Below are 25,180 nucleotides of genomic sequence, written 5' to 3'. Positions count from 1 at the left end.
AAATAAAACAAGTTTACCTCACTACAAAGAGAGAGTACGTGAATACAAGTATAAGGTATTACAATCAGAAATTGTTACAAGACAAAGATAAAACACTTTCTAGTGGCTAAACCAAGCCAGACTTGGTTGAAGTTAAAATTCTTACCGCGTGTTCCCAGCAACAAAGTTAACCAAATTCTCAGGTCAGGATCTCCCCCCGGAGTCAAAGGATTGGTTTCTTTGTCTTCTAAGGTGAAAGATAGAGAGGGAGGGAGGGATAGAGATGCCTTTGTGTGTTTTTACTCTATACTTCAGTCACTCTTTGAAGTGGACTCTTCTGAGGATTACCCCTCAAAGCAAAGTTTATTCAAATGGTAAAGAAGGTGACATGGAGTCTGGTGGTTAAGTTGGCTCCATGCTCTCTCCCCTACCCCGCTACCCGCTGAAATGCAGATTTGCCTTGTCTCCTGCCATTTCCTCTCTTGTCTCAAGGACCCTGTTTACTACTTATATCTAAATTGAGGTAAACACACATTCCTTTGTTTAGGATAGACCTAAGTTTAACAACTTTTGCCTAGTCAGGTCTGTGTGGGTTTGAACATCTGCTAACATCACCACGCAGGAGGAATTCAAAACTTTACATATAATGTTATGTACATTTCACCATGATATTATTGACCAGGAAGTTATTTGCTTTCAAATGATACTTCACAAGACATATTTTGTACAAATGATTATTACAATAATGTGTAGCGTTTGAATACAGAAGTATTTTCAGTCACATTAGTTACTGAGACAAAAAAGAAATTACCTTTCCACAGGGATGACTGCTCTAACATTTTGCTCATCTAAAAAAATCCCATGATTCTCATCTTCTTCCTTCCTGCTCCCAAAAGAAACCTCTGAAGACCTCCATTCTCACAAATTATTAGACACTGTCATAAACACTTCCATTTTCCACTCTTAAAATAATTGACTTTTATGCTTCTGGAGACCTATTCTGACACTGTAGATCAAATTACATTGGACCCTTATAACTCCACCTTGGGTTCATTAATCCAGTCTACAAGGTTAATTTCTATAATTTTTGACCTACTCTTATTTCAATCTATTCTAAAGTACTGTAAAATACAAGGTTCCATCAAAATAACCCCCTCCTAGACTTTTTATACACATCTTTTCTTCATTTCCAAGTATTTAATCAATTTTATTAAGAATAATATAATTTAATTTGATTCTACCTCTTTCACTTCAAGAAATAGTTTGACTAAATGTTTATGAACCAGCTGTTACATTACTAACATGATTTAATGGCAGAGTTCTTTCACAACACAATCAGTAAGAAGGTGGTCTGGGAAGTTCACAACAGACGCTTTTACTTTTTTTTCCCTCTCATACATGTGCTGTTTAGCTCACTAATCACATTACTCACCTGCATGTTTTTAAAATAAAATGCAAACAAAATAAATGGTATTGAATTATGCTGAAAGTTGATTTCACTTTAAAAATATACAGTTTTTAATTCATAAAAAATATAGCCTCTCTCTGAAACATAGAGACACATTCAACTCCTTAATACCTCTCCTTTGAGGCTTACATAAAATTGCCATTTTCAATCCTGCCATCTTCTTGTGGCAAAAAAGTAGACGTTAATTTGCAAAAAATTACATATAATTTTGAATAATATCACACAAATGTGCATAACGTGCAGCTTGATGGTGCAGAGGGATTCCAGATTACCCCAGAATGCTAATTAATTCCATATCCCTCCAAACCCATACTGCCTATTCCCTAACCCCACATCAATTAATTATGTACCCCTCAACCCAATATCAATTAATGTAGTGCTTCCCTCACCCTGATTGGATTATCCCACACACCCATAGATGGGTCTGAAAACTCATATTCTAAGTGGAAAACCTGTACAGAATTTTTGTCAGGCCTCCTTTTGACAACAAATAGACAAGTGGTGAGTTGTGAGTACTCAGACTGATTCCTGCTGATTACATCTGTGAATTGTGCTCAGGGATAGTCTATGCTAAAGCATTCTATTTTTCCTCTTAGCCAGTCCTCACTCCCGATTACCCACTTGTTTGTTTCATCTGTAGACTGTAAGATAAGGACTGTCACTTACTCTACTATATGTGGGTACAATGGGGCGGCGGTGGGGAGGCACAAACTGTTTGAAGTCTGTGGCTGCTACTGCAATGATGATAATAATTTACATTTATATATAAAATTTTTCCTCCCAGAGCACTTTGCAGAGTGTGGGAAACACTGCAGCTTCTGCAAAATAAATAAATAAAAAGTGCCTCCTCACAACAGCATTTCTGACTCTTTTTAGTCATTTTCTGTAAACATTCATAAAAGCGACCTTTATATCTTCCTCAAGGATGTTGACGGAAAGCAAAAATCTTGTAATTTGCTTGGAGGTTTGTATCAGAAAGGTTAGCACGGCCAGCTTGAAGTCAATTTGATTTCCCCCCTCCTGTTTATTTTCCCCCACTATCATTACGACCACTCCTTGAAGTCAATGAGAGCTTCTCCGGATCAGGGAGAGTAAAAGAAATACCATGGTTTTAACAGATGACGTGCACACTATGAATAATGACTAGTAAAATACATAATAGAAGCAACTGCTTTGTGAAGAATCCATAGGGCAAAATATGTGCGCCTAAAATGTCTGAACAATCTTAAATAAACATTTTATAAAGGAAAACAAACAACCCTCTCCCCCAAATTTTAATCTCAGATATTTCATTCACAGAGAAAAGGGCTAAATTATTTGAATAGATCATTCTCAAGGAATCATAGATTCTAAGGCCAGAGGGGATCATTGATCATCTAGTCTGACCTCCCGCATAACACTGGGCATAGAATTCCCCATAATAATTTCTAGAGTACATCTTTTAGTAAAACATCTAGTCCTGATTTAAAAATGGTCAGATGAAGAATCTACCACAACCCTTTGCAAATTATTCAATGGTTAATTACACTCACTGTTAAAAACTGTATGTCTTATTGTCAAGTGGAGTATGTCAAGTGGAGTGCCCCAGGGGTCGGTCCTGGGGCCGGTTTTGTTCAATATCTTCATAAATGATCTGGAGGATGGTGTGGATTGCACTCTCAGCAAATTTGCGGATGATACTAAACTGGGAGGAGTGGTAGATACGCTGGAGGGCAGGGATAGGATACAGAGGGACCTAGACAAATTGGAGGATTGGGCCAAAAGAAATCTGATGAGGTTCAATAAGGATAAGTGCAGAGTCCTGCACTTAGGACGGAAGAACCCAATGCACAGCTACAGACTAGGGACCGAATGGCTAAGCAGCAGTTCTGCGGAAAAGGACCTAGGGGTGACAGTAGATGAGAAGCTGGATATGAGTCAGCAGTGTGCCCTTGTTGCCAAGAAGGCCAATGGCATTTTGGGATGTATAAGTAGGGGCATAGTGAGCAGATCGAGTAATGTGATCGTCCCCCTCTATTCGACATTGGTGAGGCCTCATCTGGAGTACTGTGTCCAGTTTTGGGCCCCACACTACAAGAAGGATGTGGATAAATTGGAGAGAGTCCAGCGAAGGGCAACAAAAATGATTAGGGGTCTGGAACACATGACTTATGAGGAGAGGCTGAGGGAACTGGGATTGTTTAGTCTGCGGAAGAGAAGAATGAGGGGGGATTTGATAGCTGCTTTCAACTACCTGAGAGGTGGTTCCAGAAAGGATGGTTCTAGACTATTCTCAGTGGTAGAAGAGGACAGGACAAGGAGTAACGGTCTCAAGTTGCAGTGGGGGAGGTTTAGGTTGGATATTAGGAAAAACTTTTTCACTAGGAGGATGGTGAAACACTGGAATGTGTTACCTAGGGAGGTGGTGGAATCTGCTTCCTTAGAAGTTTTTAAGGTCAGGCTTGACAAAGCCCTGGCTGGGACGATTTAATTGGGGATTGGTCCTGCTTTGAGCAGGGGGTTGGACTAGATGACCTCCTGAGGTCCCTCCCAACCCTGATAGTCTATGGTTCTATTATTATTTCCAGTCTGAAATTGTATATAGTATAAAGACCAGTATCTAGTACTGAATAGTTCTCCCAGCTCTAATGCACTCACTACACTTGTGCTAGTGCTGTGCAAAACCATCACTGTGAGAAACAGGCTTTGATTATGGTGGAGTGGTAGCAAGAGCATAGCTGGGGTTGTAACAGAGTTTTCATTTAAACAGATCATACCTCTTACTCTGCCTCACCTGCACGCTGACCACTACGATACCAGTTAGCTCTGTGTTCTTGAGGAACCAGGCTGCAGTATCTAGCCTGTCTGACTCACGAAAGACACCCCACCTCACCCCCACCCCCAACAGTCTCTGCTTGAACCAAAACCGATAAGAGAAAAGACTTGCAGAGTGCAGCGAAGGGTGTTGGGAGAAAACACCTAGACCACTCCTGTCGAGGGTGACAAGATTAAGACATCTCCATTACCATACAGAATGGAGAACAGAGAACTGCACTGAACTCTGGGACCAGAAAAGCAGGAAAGCACTGCATCATGGGGGATCTCTGCTCCAGATGGAAATGAACCTATGCCTGCACACACCCAGCTCAGCAGTTATCAGACCAATTCTAATAATGAATCCTTGACTGATATCCAAAATACTGAAGCAGCCTAATTGCACTGTGAGCTCCCTGGAAGAAAACACCACCCATAGCCAAGAGCGATCAGCTCCTATTGTCTAGCCTAAAGAAAACCCTTGAGTCATCAGTTTACCCATAAACAAATCTAGTGTTCTCCCTAGAACCATTGTTGTTTCTCTACAAAAACCTCTACCTATGTTCAACTAAGTTCTGATGCATGGACCCAAACCCTGTATCAGCCGCACTGAGACTCCATCTCCTGACTGATCGTGCTGAGGGCTCTGCCAGTCTCCCGCACTCAGGACCCTGAGCTACCACCATCACCTGGGAATCCCAACCAGTTCAAGCTTCAGGGAGCAGTGAGATCTTTTTTCTTTCTCTCTCTCTCTCTCTCTCTGTTTTCCTTTCTACCTCAGGTAACCTTTAATAATGTACGCTATGTTGGTTTAGGCTCTCCTTGTGTAGTTATCACTGTTATCCAATAAATAACTTTTATGGTTAAGCTGGTTGCTTCTCTCTAAATTTTACTCTTTTGTGTTTTAGCTTCCCCATTCACTCTGCAGCAATGATTCCTTTATCTAAGCTAAAGATCCCTGTAGCGCCCAAAAATACTGTGGGGTTTGCTCATCAAGTGGGTTACTACCAATATAATTGTAATGTGAAAGTGGGGATAGGGACATGCTGAACCTATGGCATATAAGGGTGACAGTTTGAAAGTGCTGCTTGACCCAGCCCACTGAGTCCAGGGACACCTAAGGCATCAGCTTGAAAGTGCTGATTGACCCGGTCTGCTCAGATTTGCTCTGTTAGTGTGTGTGTGTCTGGAGGAACCCAGCCTTAGGGAACATAGATCCCGCAGGATGCTCCATTGGGAGGGGACTTGCAGAAGGGAGAAGTAGAGCTCCACATGAAAACACACGTGACACAAGCTGTACATTTATAGAATTACAGGACCCCCCAAACCCCACTACCACAGAAAAGTAACCCTAATAAATGAGCATTCCCCCAAAGTAATGGGAAAATCTGGTAACAACTAATCTATCTCCCTTGGGACTACTTGTAATATTTCAAATCTCTAAGCTGCTTTCGAACTGCTGTCAATTGGGGGCAGAGGCGAAGCACCCACAGATATTTTTTTTTCCAAATTCCCAATGGGGCAAATCCCAGGATACTCTTTTCTGGGCCAATCACAGGTTTAATGTCCTATCAAGGCTGAAAATGAGAATTTAATATCATTAAAAAGAAAATGATCTCTCTTTCCAAATAAACTGGCATTTGCTTCTTTCCCTAGGGCACTGTGATAATATCAGACTTTAAAATCATTACATTAGATGTGGAAAATTGCCATTTTGTCCAAATCACTGCTGGAGTACAAATTAAGGTAGTATGAACTCGTGTAATATTGAAGATATTTGAGTGAAAATCTGTGACAACAAACTGTAAATTTCAGAACTCTCTAGCGCTAACGGTAGCTTGAGCAAAAAGAGTTCCCTCTAAAGTACTCCGTGATTGTGTTATTTTGTTCTACTAGCTAAAGAGCTTCCATTTCCTTTTTCAAAAGATCTTCTGGGACTTTGTTGACCAATTGTGAATGGACCTGCTGGATAAGCCAGTGTTTTAGCTTTTGAGATGCAATCTCCAGGCACACCACAGGGTAAAATAAAATAATAAAGCATGAGAAAACACTACTTAGCATCTGTTGAATGTATTTTACACTGTTTTTAATCTACCTTTTTGCTTCTGCAGTTAGCAAACAATACATTTAAAATTAATAAAACTGGTTATTAAGGCAGCCTTTATCTTTCACTTTATACTCAGATTATCTTCCAACATCCTCTGCTACAGGTCAACAAGAGAATATATTGTTATGATGTGAGTAATATTTGGACATGGTGCAGTACATTTTCCATCAATACACTCATTCCATGGTGCACTTATAAATGCTTATATATTTGTTTTATTTACAACCTAAGGCACACTTAGATATATTTAACTGATTAAATGACCCTGGGAGGAAAAAAATTAATGGGCCAAATTCAAACCTGGTATAAGTGGGTACAACTTCACTGAAATCAATCCACTCTTGAAGTCAGTGAAATTGGATCCACTTACAAAAGTCCCCAATTTGGTTCAATTAGAGGCAATAAGTGTGAAGTTCTCACAAGTAACACATTTAGGCCCTGATTTTGCAAGTGACTCTACATGGGGTCCAGCTACCCGGACTCAGATGCAGGATCAGGGCCTTAAGCATTATAATGTGCATGGACAGACTGATCCTGCTAACAGAGGGCTTGCCGTGGATTGAACCCATAACTGAAGGACCCCTGTGCCTTCAAGGATCTAGTTGCAGGATCAGAGCTTACCTCTCTCCTACCCCTTTGTAATTGTTTTTTCTTTTACTCACATTTTATGTAAGAAAATTCTTCTTCTTCCTCCCACCCCACAAGTGTTTTGGGAACATTTTAACAGCTGTCTAGTAACTATGATCATATTCTTTTTTTTCCCCATTTATATTAAATTTTGAAGCATAATTATCTAAATAAATGGTTCAATGAATTGTCCCTTTGCAATGCAGACTAGCAAAATAGCTCTCTCTAGTACCATAGAGTTATATTGTGAAACACTATAATCTGACATGTTGTAGACGCATACTTCTATTCTACAAACAAGCCTATAAAACAACTTTACTCTGATGATTTTCACCACACTGAGATTACTTGTTTAAAGCATAAATCAATGACAAGTTTTAAATGATACTGACCTCCCAAAACAGTATTTCATATAAAAAAAGGAAAGCCATCCTGAAAGTGGCATAGTTTATGAGGAAAATAAAAATACGGATAAGGTTTGTTTGTATGGTGTTAGAACAGGACTTCTTGCCTAAGAGGCACAAGATACATGTGAGTCTCAAGTAGCTTTCTTCTGGGTCTGACTCAGGAGCTGAGAAGAACAAAGCCACCAAATCCCATGGATGGTAGGCCCCAAAGGGAGGAAGTGCTGGAGATGAAAAGAAGCAACTCACTCTTTTCCTCACTCCACTGCTGCTGACACTGCTAATCCTTTCTTTCCCAGCACCACCTACAATCCTCTTCCTGCAACTTCCACCTCCCAACAACATGCTCAACCATTGGCACTCAAAGAGATATGCATTCCTGCCATTATCCCATTCCCGCAATCCTCTCCAGCCATAAGATGGCATGGCATTTGAGTAGGTTGCAACAAGAAATCATAGCTGGCTTTAGGGTGCAGGTGAAAAACATTTTAGAGCCATTAACTACAATGACTGTGTTTTGCTTTGTATTAACAACAGGTATCGGGATGTGGATTTTATATTATATGTGATCATGGAGGCGGAATACGATATTACTACTAATGAAACATATAGATTTAACATAGATAAATGAATGGTAATATATTGACCAGTATAGCTTCACAGCAAGTGGGTGTTAGTTGCTGTAGAAAGCAGTGTTAGGGAAAATGATAGTGGGTTATAAGAAATATTATCTATTATTTGTACTGGAGTAGTACCTAAAAGCCCGTGTCAAGAATGGGGTCCTATTGTATTAGGAGCTGTACACACAGAGTAAGATGAGCCCCTTCCCATAGAACTTGCAATCTAAGGGCATCATTGAAGATAATGGAATGACTCATTGATTTCAGTGGGCTTTATATCAGGCCCTGTATCTGAGTCCTGCAAGTAATGCTATGAGGGCTAAGCTTCATATCTGTTTGGAGCCCTTCTAAGGTCAATAGCTGCTCCTGGGTACATGTCGGTGAACACATTTGCAGGCACTAATTTAAGACAAGACGCAGCAATTGAGAGTAACAAACAATAGGAGGGAAAGAGGTGGATAGCATAGTGATATCAGCAATAAGAGCTAATGGTTACATAGGCTAGCTATGTGCATTACTTGGTGGATTGGAATTATAGGAGACATTTTGTTTGGTGCTGAAGTATGTCATGTGTAGTTAACCTTCTGGTAAGACAGGATGGAATTTCCTCATACAAGTTTAGTATGTAGGATCAACAAGTATTTATGCATTTGCTTAGGTTTTCCAGATTTTTTTTTAAATTAAAATGCCAGCAATATTGGTTATTTTAATTACTCTTTAATGTGATATAAAGACACTCCACATCTCCTTAAAAGAGAACTCCTCCACAGAGACCTCTTTCTGACACATACCTACTTCTTGAAAGATTTGTCCAGATCTTTAATTTGTGTACATTGACAAAGTTCAACTGACTTAAATGGCACTATGGTGATTTACCCTAGTTAAGGATCTGATTCAGTACAAGGGTCAAATTCAGCACTGGAATAAATGAGTGTAACTGCTGAATGTTTGAAAAAACACACCAGTACAAAGTGAATTCAGCAGTCACGCACACATACATTTGAGTTTTGCCAGAATTGGTCACTGATTATTCATGATTTTATTCATTGGGAACTGCAGTAGGAAAGTTGCAAGCCATGCTTTTCTTTATTAAATAAAATCAATTATTATTCAAATGACAATTTCATTTAATTCAAAAGGTATGAAATGTCCACATTTCCCTGATGCTGTTGCTAAGGTAACAAACTGGGTCACAGACATACAGCAGTGTGGTTTATACTCACACAATTCATTAAAACTTCTTGTTTCTCCTTGATCTCTGACTCTAGATTTATCATATAAGAACCCTGGTTGTGGGACATCACTAATCATATTTGCTTAACTACCAGGACTGGAGAAAAAATATCATCTGATTGCTGTTTGTAGGTAATACAGTCTATGGGCCAGATTCTCCTACCCTTACAAATATTAAGTAGCACCTTACTCAAGAGGCAGGTAAGTGAGAATATTCATGGAGTAAGTGGTTATCAGAACCTGTCCCTTAGAAAGGATCGAACATTGTATTAAATTCTTACTGTGGTGTTATTGCAAGAAGTCTTAATGTTAGAAATAATAAATAAATAATAAATGATGAAATAATAAAGTGCAAAATTATTTACAATGAAAGGTCTGCAGTGATTACACATCAAAATCTATGCACCATAATATTGAGTAAAATGACAGCCACTTAATAGAATATTATCACACTAACAGCAATATACAGCACTGTGGCAAACAAACAGACACAAAGATTAGAAGTCAGTGATTAGAAGTGTTAGTCCTCTTTAGGTTTTCTTTATAAAGCTTTGCTTGAAGAAAAGACAATTACCAGATTAACTGTGAACTACATCTTTAATTTCCAACTGGTGGAGGGTGGATACATTTATATGAACCTCTCCCTGTTCCATTTAAACTACTGATATCAGTATTTTAACTATAATTTAACTAATTTTCTCTTCCCAAGCTAATCTTAACTGTTTGAGTTTCTAATGGATTTTCAAAAGCCATAGAAATTCATATACTTCAGAAAAATGATAATTTAATTTTAGAAAGCTATAACCCCAATCCAGATTTTCCTCACTAAAATTAGTTCGGTAAAACTACTCTTCAATTTTACTCATATTCAGTGAATCGCCACCATTATTAGCATAGCTTTAGTCCCAATTTAGCAAAGTACTTAAACATGTGGGTAATTTTAAACACAGGAGTAGTGCCTCTGAGGCCAAAGGAGCTACTCAAGTGCTTAAAGTTTCATTCACATTTAAGTGCTCTGCTGGACCTGCATTTCCAACTCTGGTAGATTCATCTAGCTCTTACATCTCAGGGTCCTGTTTTTAAAACCCAAAATTTATGGGTTTTAACCCATTTATGACCTCACTGGTGCAAATAATTTGTGGATACAAAAATGAAAGTAAAAAGGAAGTTTGAATTACATTACTCTGCAAAAATATCAGGCCCACAATACCTAAATTGTGCCCCTCTTTGTGCCTCCACCCACACTTCTAGTATAGGGCTCTAGGCTGTTCTCAGTGGTAGCAGATGACAGAACGAGGAGTAATGGTCTCAAGTTGCATTGGGGGAGGTTTAGGTTGGATATTAGGAAAAACTTTTTCACTAGGAGGGTGGTGAAACACTGGAATGCGTTACCTAGGGAGGTGGTGGAATCTCCTTCCTTAGATATTTTTAAGGTCAGGCTTGACAAAGCTCTGGCAGGGATGATTTAGATGGGATTCGTCCTGCTTTGAGCAAGGGGTTGGACTAGATGACTTCCTGAGGTCCCTCCCAACCCTGATATTCTACGATTCTATGATGCTGAAGTGTTGAAATCTGCCTACAAATTGGAGGAGTTCTTCATTCATGTCATTATGAATATATTCCTAACTGGGTTCTTGCATGCTATTCCAAATTCTAAGAAATAAAATAGTGTTATGTTGCAACCTTCCAGCAAGAGTATTTCTGTATTTTTATCTTATTTATCTGTGTGTATGCCATGAACATAACGGATACATGATTGAGATACCATGTCTTTTTCTACCTTGCTCCACCTCCCTTATTGGCCCTCTAAAGTCCATCCTCTTAAAAGAGAAGACTGGAAAGAAACTCTGCAAACTCAACCCTGCAGAAACTTCTGGAGACCCTCTTCCTTTCCTTTGGGTCTATCAGTGGGAGAGGACTATTTAGCCTCTGTTTTTTTGTTTTTTTTGTTGTTTTTTTTTTAAGTATAGAAAACACAATAATTGTCAGTCTTCATTTAGAAAAAAATATATATTTTATCAAGAGGTACGGACATTTTGTGCCAAGTTTCCAATTTTTCAACAGTCTGAATACTAAAAATTCCTCTATTATTATTTAACATTTATACTTCAGAAACATCTAAAGACCAGCTAGGTTACGGCCCCATTGTGCCAGGCACTGCAGAAACATATCTAGTCCAGTGTATCACTAAAGGTATATTATTGATGGAATCCCCCCAGAAACATGACAGAGTTAGGCATAATTTTCTTTTTACCTCATGTGTGATTTGCCTACAGCTTTAAGAAAATCTATTACACAAATGTATGTGAAAGAACCAGGCATAGGGTTGCCAGGCATCTGGTTTTCAACTGGAATGCCTGGTAAAAAAGGGATCCCGGAGGCTCTGGTCAGCACCAGAGACTGGACTGTTAGAAGTCCAGTCAGCAACGCAGTGGGGCTAAGGCAGGCTTCTTGCCTGCCCTGGCTCTGTGCAGCTCCCTGGAAATGGCTGACATCTCCAGCACCTAGGCACAGGAGCAATCAGGGAAGCTCCATGTTCTGCACCTGCCCCCGATGCCAGCTCCGCAGCTCCCATTGGCCGGGAACTGCAACCAATGGGAGGTGCGGTGATGGCGCATGACCAGATCTGCCTAGGTGCTGGATATGGCGGCCGTTTCCGGGAGCAGCATAGAACCAGGGCAGGCAGGGAGACTGCCTTAGCCCCGCTGCACCACCGACTGGGAGCTGCCTGAGAAAAGCGCTTCCTGGCCAGACCCTGCACCCCAAAACCCCTGCCCGAGGTAGGAACCCCTTCCTGCACCCTAACTTCCTCCCAGACCCTGCCCCCACTCCAACCCCCTGCCCCACGTTGGAACCCCCTCCTGAACCATAACTCCTTCCCAGACCCCACACCCCCACCTGCACTCCAACCCCCTGCCCCAGCCCAAAACCTCTCCTGCACCCCAAGCCCCTCATCCCTGGCCCCACCCCAAAGACCACACCCCCAGCAGGAGCCTTCACCCCCTCCCACACCTCAAACCGTGCCCCTGCCCGGAGCCCCCCCGCACCTTGAACCCCTCATTTCTGGCCCCACCCCAGAGCCCGCACCCCCAGCTGGAACCCTTACCCCCTCCCACATCCCAATCCCCTGTCCCAGCCCACTTAAACCGAGTGAGGGTGGGGAAGATTGAGCAACAGAGGGAGTGGGGGCAGGGCCTCAGAGAAGGGGTCGGGCAGGGTGTTTGGTATTGTGCAATTAGAAAGTTGACAACCCTAGCCAGGCATTGCTGGCCTTAGGGAAAGTGGCACCCTGGGTGAACTTTTATTTTGGTGCCCCTGGCCCCTGCTGCCTCCCTGGACTCCTCCCAATCTCCTCATTGCTCTTGGCCTCCACTGCCTCCCCAGGATCCCCACCCCCACTGTCCCTGGACCTCGCTGCCTCTCCTCATCTCATTGCCCTGCGTTCCCTTCTGTGGCCTCGCACTCCAAGCACACCCCACTTGTTGTCTCTTGAGCATGGCGCCCCCCTGACCATGGCATCCCAGGCAGTCACCCACGTTGTCCACCCACAAGGCTGGCCCTGGGCCAGGCATGTTCCCTACAGGTTTCATAGAAACAACTTGCCTTATGATGTGCCTCACCTGATCATAATTTAAAAAATAATGACTTGTTTTAAATATATCTTAAGATAACAAAGCAGATGGCATAAGTGGCCCAACCTGCTAGCAAGATGTAATTTGGTGCAAAGTGTGGGGGATGGTGGGGCAGCTGGTGGGGGGAACAGAATGCAGAGAATTTGGGGAAAAGAACTGAGTTTCATAATTCAAGAATGTAAATCACAGAGCAGTTATATTCTCTCAGAAACTACTTAATGATCACTTACTAAAACAGCTGAACCAAGAATGCCAGCCATACAGCTGCAGTTTCTTAAAAAAACAAACCAAAACACAACTAAAGCATGTTTTCCTTTTATTCAATACTGTGCATGCAATGTAATTTCTCCTTGTTCTCTTGGCATGGCAGCCTTAGATCATCCACTTGGAAGAGAAATTAAATGTCTTATTTTCATAGGTTAATATAGTAAATTAATTTATGCTTTTTTAACTATCTCAAATGAGGGAAATTCTGTAGTCCATATTTGAGTAAAATCCTCAGTAGCAACAGATAATCACAGAATAAGAAATCTGTATTTATGATGTATTTGTAATGCAGTAGCACATAGGGTTCCTAATAGTTGCTGCCTCAAATACTTGCATTTTAATATATTCACATGCAGCCTTAATTATGCTTAATGCTACAGTGCTTTGCACTTTTATTTTCAATTACAGAGTCTGAAACCAGTCGCTGAGAGCCAAATCTTTGTAGTTCTCCCTGCTCATAAAAGACACTTGAAGTAGGAAGTTGAAAATGTTGTTAACTATCGTTCATCCTTGATACGTTCATCTCTCCAGAGCTTATTTAAACTTCAAAGTCTTGACCCATTGAAATGACTTAAATGGGCACTCTGAACTTGAAGAAGATATACAACAACCAATAAAATTGCTCATAATATGAGCTCTCTTTGCTGTGATATTTCCTAGATGGCAGCAATAGAGAACACTTTAAATATCTTAATGGAGGAAGTAAGTTAGATTAATTATATAAAATACTGCAGTGGTCTTTAAACATGAAACACTCTGAGGACATATTCATTCCAGCCTAATAAGCAGTCACTTTGTTGACCATTTTTGATGCAGGGAATTGTTCCATATACTTATAAACTGAAATCACAATCTTTCTCCAAGTGTCAAATCTGCACAAATGCACTGAAGAGGAAAATAGTGACAAGCTTCTGAAGGCTGATCATGTTTGAATAGATAAATTCTGGCTTATCTCCTCATTTAAGGAAACAGGACCTCATTAATCTCTTTAATCAGGTTGAGAACTATTTAATTTCAATTTTTGTGGGGTTAAATCTACTAATTGATCCTTTTTTATTAAGTTCACTTTATAGGGTTTTTTTAAACTGTCTAGTGTAAACAAATCCTTTTTCTTGACTCTTCTATGATCACCCCCCACATTACATCCACCCACCCCAACATACATGAAAAATGGCATGACAGCAATATAAAAACACTTTGATGTAGCCAGGAATAAGGTATATTTAGGTTTTATAGTATTGATTAATTTGGTAATGCAAGGACTGAAGGCCTGTAAAATAGCTAGCTTAGCCAAACAAATCAAGGCCTAACACCTTAATAAGGTTGACACAAGTAACTAACTGATAAGTAACCCTAATATCACCCAATCAAGTGTTGCAGTAAAGAGCTTTGCTAAATGCTGGTGATTATGGAATAAGAAACTGCAAAATACCAGTTACCGGTTGTCATAAATATAAAGGGAAGGGTAAACACCTTTAAAGGAAAAACTCTTTCACCTGTAAAGGGTTAAGAAGCTAAGATAACCTCATTGGCACCTGACCAAAATGAACAATGAGGAGACAAGATACTTTCAAAGCTGGAGGGGTGGAAGGGGAAACAAAGGGTTCTATCTGTCTGTGTGATGCTTTTGCTGGGAACAGATCAGGAATGCAGGTCAGAACTCCTGTAAAGAGTTAGTAAGCAATCTAGTTAGATAGGGGTTAGATTCTGTTTTGTTTAAATGGCCGATAAAATAAGTTGTGCTGAATGGAATGTATATTCCTATTCTTGTGTCTTTTTGTAACTTAAGGTTTTGCCTAGAGGGATTCTATATGTTTTGAATTGGATTACCCTGTAAGGTATTTACCATCCTGATTTTACAGAGGTGATTCTTTTACGTTTTCTTTAATTAAAATTCTCTTTTAAGAACCTGATTGCTTTTTCATTGTTCTTAAGATCCAAGGGTTTGGGTCTGTGCTCACTTCTGCAAATTGGTGAGGATTTTTATCAAGCCTTCCCCAGGAAAGGGGGTATAGTGCTTGGGGGGATATTTTTTGGGGAAGACGTTTCCAAGTGGACACTTCCCCTGTTCTTTGTGTAACACTTTGGTGGTGGCAGAGTTTAACCTAAGCTGGTAAGAGTAAGCTTAGGGGGTCTTTCATGCAGGTCCCCACATCTGTACCCTAGAGTTCAGAGTGGGGAAGGAACCTTGACACCGGTATTTTGAGCAATTCCTAAGAAATAAGGGTAAGCAGATGTTAAACCCCAATACTATACTGACTGATTCTTGTAAATGCTAGTGAGTATGAGGTAAATCGCTAATAAGCCTATAGGAGTTAGGAACCACAATATTAATATGATGCAAAAGCACATGGATGGAAGATGATGGAGTTGCACCCATTATGAATATACACAGAGTACAGTGGGCATCAGTGTACCCCATTATGAAAGGTGCCACTCAAGCTATGTGCTGTGGGATGCACTGGGACAAGACTGACAGAAGTCCACCTGCTGAACATCTCACAATTTCAAATGTGTACATAAGAATGGCCATACTAGATCAGACCAATAGTCATCTAACTCGGTATCCTATCTTCCAACAGTGACCCGTGACAGATGCTTCAGAAGAAATGAACAGAACAGGGAAATGTATTGAATGATCCATTCCCAGTTGTCCAGTCCCTGATTCTGGCAACGACAAGTAATGCAAATGCTATACATTCTGTATCTTGCTTCTCTCCCTTATTATACTACAGTGTTTGTGGTATGGTTGTGTTTCTTATAAGAATATTAATAAAGAAAAACATAATTTGTTTAAACAGTGTCTCAAGTGCTCATCAGGTCTCTCACTCTAATATTAATCCTGATACTGTAGCTGACCTGGATGACAAATCCCCTCAAACTACTGCAGTCTAAATTGTCACTCCATAATTAATCTCTAAACCTACCTATTGGGTTACAGTGATTTCATCAGTGTTGCTAACTCCTGCAATTTTATCACAAGCCTTGTGATATATGGTGTTTTTCTTAAAGCCCAAGCTCCTGGAGTTATGTGAATGAAAATCTCTGCTTTCTTTTTTAAAACAAACAATTTACTAGCCTTCATAGCTGGCCGCCGCTTCCCACAGCCCCTATTGGCCTAGAACGGTGAACCGCAGGATCAGCTGAACCTGTGGACACTGCAGGTAAACAAACCGTCCCAGCCCGTCAGCAGATTTCCTTGACAGGCCACATGACAAAGGTTGCCGAACCCTCCTGGTATAGACCTAGCCTCTGTGATGGTTGGAAGGAGTAAGAAGCTTCCCGCTTCTTTTCATGGCCTGCGTAAGGGCTGTTCAGAACACTAGCCCATGTATTTGGAGAGAGCAGAGGTTTTTCTGAGTTGTTCCCTCCCTGGAGCAACTCATTGGAAAAAGTATGGTGAGGGATGTGGAGTAGATGGTACCTTACCAGATGGTAATAGATGTGGAGTAGATGGTACCTCCCACAAAAACCACTTCACTATATACTGTCCAACAGAACTAGCCAATCATGGCATCACTTTTTAAAGTGATGTTGTAAATTACTGTGCCCTTAATATAACTAGGATGCTTCAGGAGACATTATGCCTTTCTGGCAGAATAATATTTTTATATTGATCCAGCATTTTATCACTGTCAAGAGGTTGATAAAATAAAAATTAAAAAAAAAATTCTGATTACAGATTAAGTCAGATCTGTAACTCCAACACAGTTACCAGAATTTTACAGTTCTTGTAAGAACCTTCCTTAAAAATCGGACAAAAAATTCATTAAAGCACAATTTCCTCTACATCACAGAACTGGAAAGTTGTGTCATATTTCTCAAAGGCATGGATATAACAGTTTAAAACTGCATTCAGCTTTGTTTAAATTTTTCTTCCTCTAATGGCGTACTCATGCTCCCATTAGCTTAAATGGGAGCAAGCTCAACCCCTATTATTTTATCCCAACCACAACAGGTCAAATTCTGGTATTCTTACTCCTGTTGAAAAGTGTCATACACTGAGAGTAGCTCTGTTAGAATCAATAAAAAAATGTGTTATAGGCTTCAGTAAAAACACAATAAGGCTGGAAAAGGCAAAGGAATTTCAATAAAATTTATTATCTGCCAGGCTCTTCTGTTCCTCTCTGTGCCACAGTAATGGAATCAACAGGACTACTCAAGGAGTAAGTACAACTCAGGTGTGAGTAAGACTCACTGAATCTAGCCGTACATTTGACAGGATTATCCCCTCAATGGCAGTGCTGCTGCAATCTTCAATATGGACTTACTACAAAAATAAACTACCAAGGCGAAGATCTGAGGCCATTTTCTCAGCAAACTATATTTTCAATCGCCTTTCAACTAATTCATTAGATCAAAATGGCAATCACAGAACTCCAGCTCTCCTTTGCAAACACCAGTGATAAGATCAGAGAAGCAAATAATAGTTTTAGACACAGCCTTCTTCATGAGCATCACTATTTAATACAATGATTTCCACCACTGAAATATTTAGATACTGTAGTCCTGAGAATCTGGGATGAATTTTACAGTTTTGTTTTCTAATACTCTGCTGACATCTTCTGGAACACTACCCTTTGGCAACTTTAAAGCAGTCTTGTTTTTCTGATAATGATGGATTCTTGTATTTGTCAACACTATTCACCGTGCTGCTGTTTACAATACAAGAAAACATTTTGGTGCTGCTATGTCTCCTGAACACAGTAACTTTAAGCCTCCTGCTGTATTTCACATCCTTATTTTCTAATCTTCATTGATTTTACTGTAGTAGAATTACAGATCATAAAGATGAATGAGGAACAGAACTGGTGGTAGAGGATCAAGTTTCAGGATAGTCGAATATTGGAAGCATTGCTGACTCTTGAAAGTTTTTTGTTTTATTTTAAAGGCCCATCTCCTAGAGTCAAGTGATTATGTGAAAATCTCAGCCTTCATTTTTTTTTAAAAAAACAAACATAAGAACAGCCATACAGGGTCAGACCAAAGATCTATCTAGCCCAGTATCTTGGCCACTGTCAGAAGACAGAGGCCAAGACGCCCCAGAGGTGCCCCAGAGAGAATGAAAAGAACCGGTAATCAAGTGATCCATCCCCTGTCTCCCATTCCCAGCTTCTGGCAAACAGAGGCTAGGGACACCATTCCTACTCATCCTGGCTAATAGCCATTGATGGACCTATCCTCCATGAAATTATCTAGTTCTTTTTTGAAAAAAGTAAGTTTCTGGACCTTACGAATGGAGAGAAAACCTTGAAAATGTGACTTGAGAATTCAGAGAAAAATAACACAACACTTATTTATATCGTCTTTAAATTTTCCTAAAGATGCAAAAAAAGGAATTGTAAAAAAAATTGTTTAAGTACATCAGAAGTGGGAAGCTTGCCAAACAGGTAGTGGGGCTACTAGATGACTAGAGTTAAAGGAGCACTCAGAGAGGACAGGGCCATGGCAGAAAAGCTAAATGAATTCTTTGTACAGGTCTTCACTTCAGAGGATGTGAGGGAGGTACTCATATCAGACCTATTCTTTTGGGGTAACAAATCTGGAGTGCTGTCCCAAATTGATGTGTCAATAGAAGAGGTTTTAGAACAAATTGATAAACTAAATAAGTCACCAGGACCAGATGGTATTCACACAACAATTTATATGCATCTCAGCTATGAAATTACAGAGCTACTAATTGTGGTATGCAACCTATCACTGCAATCAGCCTCTTATCAGATGATTGGAAGGTAGCTTAAATGTAACACCCATTTTTTTTAAAAGTGCTCCAAAGGAGATCCTGGCAATCACCAGTCGGTGACCCTAACTTCTGGTAGAAATTATAGTAAAGAGCAGATTTATCAGACACATAGACAAACACAATTTGGTGGGGAAGAGTCAACTTGGCTTTTGAAAAGGAAAATCATGCCACACTAATATATTAGAATTCTTTGAGAAAGTCCATAAGCATGTATATCAAGATGGTCCAGCTCATATAGCGAATTTAGATTTTCAGAAAGCCTTTGCAATGTCCTCACCAAAGGGTCTTATGGGAACTAAGTAGCCGTGGGATAAGAGGGAAAGGCCTCTCACAGATCAGTAACTAGTTGAAAGATAGGAAAGAAAGGGTAGTAAAAATTAATCAGTTTTCACAATGGAGGGAGGTGAACAGTGGGCTCCTCTAGGGATCTGTACTGGGACCAGTGCTGTTCAACATATTCATTAATTATCTGAAAAATGGGGTGAATATTGAATTGGCAAAGTATGGAGAGGATACAAAACTATTCAAGATTGTTAAATCCAAAGCAGACTGCAAAGCATTACAAGTGATCTCACAACATTGGGTGACAGGGCAACAAAATGGCAGATGAAATTCAATGTTGGTAAGTATAAAATAATGCACCCTCGAAAAAAGTATAAGGTCATGCACATTGGAAAACATAATCCCAACTGTACATATACAATGATGGGTTCTAAATTAGCTGTTGCCACTGAACAAAGAGATCTTGGAGTCACCAAGATAACTTTATGAAAACTTACACTCAATGTGCAGCAGTGGTCAAAAAGGCTAATGGTATGTTAGGAACTATTAGGAAATGAATAAAAAATTAGACAAACTATCATAATGCCACTATACAACTCCATGGCACATCCACAACTTAATATTGTCTCCAGTTCTGGTCACCACTATCTCAAAAAGATTGTAGTAGGATTGGAAAATATTCAGAGAAGGGCAACAGAGATGATCAAGTGTGGCTATAGTGGAACTGGAAAAGGCCAAAAAAAAAAAATATGATAAAGGGTACATAAAGGTTTCTTGTAAGAGGAGATAGTAAAAAGATTAGGGCTGCCCAGTTCAGAAAAAAAGAGGGGATACGATACAGGTCTATAAAACCATGAATGATGTAAAAAAGTGAATACAGAAGTGTTATTTACCCTTTCACGAAATAGAAAAACCCAGGGTCACCCAATGAGATTAATAGGCAGCAGTTTTAATACAAATACGTTTTCACACAACGCACAACTAACCTGTGGACCTCATTATCATGAGACATTGTGATGGCCAAAAGTGTAACTGGCTTCTAAAAAAGAACTGGATAGGTTTATGGGGGATACTTCTTGCCAGTAAGTTAAAGAAGTATGGGCTGGATGAATGGACGATAAGGTGGATAGAAAGCTGGCTAGATTGTCAGGCTCAACGGGTAGTGATCAATGGCTCCATGTCTAGTTGGCAGCCGGTATCAAGCGGAGTGCCCCAAGGGTCGGTCCTGGGGCCGGTTTTGTTCAATATCTTCATTAATGATCTGGAGGATGGTGTGGACTGCACCCTCAGCAAGTTTGCAGATGACACTAAACTGGGAGGAGAGGTAGATATGCTGGAGGGTAGGGATAGGATACAGAGGGCCCTAGACAAATTAGAGGATTGGGCCAAAAGAAATCTGATGAGGTTCAACAAGGACAAGTGCAGAGTCCTGCACTTAGGACAGAAGAATCCCATGCACCACTACAGACTAGGGACCGAATGGCTAGGCAGCAGTTCTGCAGAAAAGGACCTAGGGGTTACAGTGGATGAGAAGCTGGATATGAGTCAACAGTGTGCCCTTGTTGCCAAGGAGGACAATGGCATTTTGTATAAGTAGGGGCGCGCTGCCAGCAGATCGAGGGACGTGATCGTTCCCCTCTATTCAAAATTAGTGAGGCCTCATCTGGAGTACTGTGTCCAGTTTTGGGTCCCACACTACAAGAAGGATATGGAAAAATTGGAAAACGTCCAGCGGAGGGCAACAGAAATGATTAGGGGATTGGAACACATGACTTATGGGGAGAGGCTGAGGGAACTGGGATTGTTTAGTCTGCGGAAGAGAAGAATGAGGGGGGATTTGATAGCTGCTTTCAACTACCTGAAAGGGGGTTCCAAAGAGGATGGATCTAGACTGTTTTCAGTGGTAGCAGATGACAGAACGAGGAGTAATGGTCTCAAGTTGCAGTGGAGGAGGTTTAGGTTGGATATTAGGAAAAACTTTTTCACTAGGAGGGTGATGAAACACTGGAATGCGTTACCTAGGGAGGTGGTGTAATCTCCTTCCTTAGAAGATTTTAAGGTCAGGCTTGACAAAGCCCTGGCTGGGATGATTTAGTTGGGGATTGGTCCTGCTTTGAGCAGGGGGTTGGACTAGATGACCTCATGAGGTCCCTTCCAACCCTGATATTCTATGATTCTATGATAGGTCCATCAGTGGCCATTAGCCAAGATGGTTAGGGACACAACCCCATGCTCAGGGTGAACCTAAAGATCTGACTAACAGAAGCTAGGAGTGGAAGACAGGAGTGGATCACTCCATAATTGCCCTTGTCTGTACATTTCTCCTGAAGCTCTGGTATGGGCCACTGTTGGAGACAGGGTACTGGGTAATGTGGACCCAGTATGGCAGCTCTTACATTCTTATAAAACCCATGATTTTAAGCCACTCATATTTTTGGGGGATTTGGACTCAAGATGTTTGAAGACATGGAGTTGGCAATACTACACTGGTGAGGAATTACAGACTGACAGTTGTTAACCTTTTGGGTTCTTCCTGGTAGTGAGATGGAGAAAAACACCCTGAACAAGTAGCACTGGCATCACAGAATGTTTACTAAAGCTCAGTTTCTTAAAACTCTGCACACTTGTTATAGCACATATTCCTAATTAAACAGTGGTAAACTCTTCATAGATTACCTCTTCCATCCCCCTTTCAGTTCAGGATTATTCCATATTGCACAATTTCTAGAGCTCCTCCCAGACTACCATAGATGTGAAATGCTCCATGTCATGAGACTTCCTCTACTTTCCTTGAAAATCTGGATCTTTCTTGTATTGAGTTGCCCAGAATTTTTCCAGAAGTGGTCATATGAGAGCCACATAAAGAGACGCATACCTTTCCTCATTGTCATCCCAGCCAACAGATGTTAGAAGTTAATAAAGTTTTGGTCATGTATTTCTGTTTATTCCTCTGAATTAGATGTCAGGCTTAATCTAATGCAACACTTGTTCAATTTATTTCTGAAATGTGTGAATAGTTATACTAGAGCTGGTTGAAACAATTTTCAGTTGGAAAGTGCTGATTTGACAAAATCAGAAGGTTTTTGTGGGAACATGCAGCTTCTCTGAAATTTTCGATGGAAATTATCCCTTTTTTTAAAGTTATTACCTTGTGATAATTACATTGCTGCTTGACCTAATGGCTTCTGCGCAGCATAATATCCCTACACAGATGTCATGACACATTCAGGCACCTTCAAGTGTCCTCATTACAGCTAATTTGTACTGGTAAGACTGAACGTTTCCCACTGGTAAGCAGTTACTCACATGAGTAATCTGCTATTAATTGTGAGTAACTGTTCACCAGTGGGAGTACGGGGTTCACACATCTGACCTTGAATTATACTGATGGAGATCACCAAAGTGCTATAATGTTAACCAGAAGGGTTTTTTTTTTCTTTAATAAGAGTCAGGAAAGGGCAAACAATTAGGTCAGGTAGGGGAAAATAAAAAGAAACTGAAGCCTCCTTTTAGACCGATCTACAAGGCAAAGTGTGTGTATGAGTAGGGGAGGGGAGGGAGGAAGAACAGAACCAATGCATGCGGGAAAAGGGGGTGATCCAGGCAACCAAACATATTGAAATACTTTGGACTTTTCTTAACAGTGTAAAATGAAAAGCCATGAAACTCAATTTATATAACATGGTGATAGTGTAGTTTCAAATGGACTGGAGAGATTACATACATCAATGCCTAAAATTGTCAAGAGACATTGAGTGCATGTACTCCTATATTTCTAAATCCATTTTAAGAGCATTTCTACTTTTCAGAGAAGTTGTAATTTAAACAATGAGATATTTTGGAGGGGATTGGTCTTTTGCTGTTATCGTGATTTTGTGTTTTGTAAACATGTTTTATAGCTTTCCTCTTCCTGGGTGAAGATTTGCTATCTGCTAAAGAACACTTCTGACAGAATTTAGTGACAAAACCACCATGAAGAAGACCTTAGCCTAAGGTTTCTGCAGGCAGATAAGAACTCCTGTGGGGGATGGCACTTAAATACAGAACCACTTCTCTTGTAATATTTTGTGTCTCTTGGAATTGTAATGTGTCTATGTCCTCCAGCAATTTAAAAAATCATATTGTATTGAAGCTTGATTGTGCAGTGTGCCAGGGAAGCTAAGAGGAGGACTGAATGCCAAAGTGCTCAATCTTCTTAGCACCTGTTGCAGACAAGCTGCCACAGAGCTGGCCCTGGAGGAATCAGACAGGAATCACCACAAGTGAAGCCAACAGAACCAGGTATGTGGATACCCCATCTCAAAGAGGAAGCCAGAAGCAACCAGATGGGAGCAGATAGAGATTGGATGGCTTGTGCAGCTGCTTTTGAGAGGAGGAGGGCAGGAGTTAAAAATTGTCAACATTTCCTCTCCCCTGGGTTTGGCGTGAGAAAGTGAAGATACATCCTAGTAGCTCTCCACGCAGCAAGATGACAGAGAGCACATGAAGGGGCACCAGCCAGGAATGTGTAGTGTGTATAGGGAAGAGGTGTGTATGGGGAGGGGGTAGGAATCAGTGGTACATGAGAGGGAAATAAGAATAGGTTATAGGGGGAATGCATAAAATCACAAACACAAAGGAAATGATGTTTTCCCCCACTGAGCAATTCTGAAGTGTCCTAGTCTCTGGACTTGCACATGATGCAGATAAATGCTCACAGTGTTTAGGAATTTTAAAAAAAAATCTATTCTCACTACTAAGTTGAGCACATGACCATGGAGGGACAAGAGCGATAGAGCATGAGTGGGGTATGTGGATTTAGTGTGAGCCAGTGAATGAAAATAATATGTAGCCACTTTCAGCTACTCCTAATACCAGCCAAGGTAGTAGCTACTCCAATGTGCTTGAGAGCTGCACTAAGAGCTCCCTGTTTAATCGGGGAAATATGGTGTGGCTGTGGATTCTAATCAAACAAAATTTCTCACAGCCTTCCTCAGGTCCTCAAGTCATATGCCAGGCACAGCTCTCTTGCTGGCTCCCCTCTCTCCTCTTACCTCAGCTAAGAAAGTACCAAGTGCATCTGCTCCAGAAGTCCCTGACAACTTGCACCCACAACCCTGCACAACTGAGCCCTTTGTGTATGATATCTGGTCATGGAGTGGAAGAGAACAGAACAATGTTTACAGGATATAGCAGCATGCAATGCATTTATCAATAAAGCAGTATGGAAACATCATACAAATATGCCAATTTGAATAGGTACTTCCTTGGGTCATATATTAGTGGGCCTTCCTATTATTTATGGGTGCAAAAATAAAGTCCAGCACAAAAAATCACTCCCTACAAACGTATTGGCCAGTGGTTTTGTGGGATTTTTTTGTTTTTTACAAGCACACAATTAGCTGTTTTATCAATTACCAGGCAAGAGGTTTATTGAAGTTAATCTCTTCTTGAACTGAGTAGCAACAATAGCTAGCAAAAGCTATTCCACCTTCAGTTGTGGTCATATGACCTGTTTTTCTAGGTTTCATGCACAAGTCTACTTGCAACTAATGTAATTTTTAAGTTGTGTCAGTGCTCTTCAGTGTCTCTTCCCTTCCACTCCATGTCAAATTCAGTTTTCTTAATCTTCTCCTTAGTTAATCCCATCCACATCACCACAGCTGGTCTCTTTAATGATTATGTATTGTTCCTCTCTTACCAGTCATCTTCAGAGGGTTGCTGGCAGAGCTTACTGTTCACCACATATGCCAAGTACTTCTATGAGCCAAATTAATGACCCAAGTTCTTTGTTAACAAGTCAGCAAGGGGGTGGGGGAGGAAATGCAGTGGAACAGTTACAGCACTCGATGGAGCCATTATCAAGATGTCAGCTGCCCTGCACTTCATACAGTCACAGAAGTGTAGGAATGGCAGGGACCTCAATAGGTCACCTAGTCCAGTCCCCTGCACTCAACATTGATGAGCTGTCACAGGAAGACTGAGTCCACCCAATTTTCTAGAAATCCAATAACTAGCGAGTCTGGCTTACTTAACAGTGGGTAAT

The sequence above is a fragment of the Lepidochelys olivacea genome (assembly GCF_965140295.1).
Source record: "Lepidochelys olivacea isolate rLepOli2 genome assembly, chromosome: 1".
Taxonomy (NCBI): domain Eukaryota; kingdom Metazoa; phylum Chordata; order Testudines; family Cheloniidae; genus Lepidochelys; species Lepidochelys olivacea.
Note: the sequence above shows the minus strand (reverse complement) of the source record.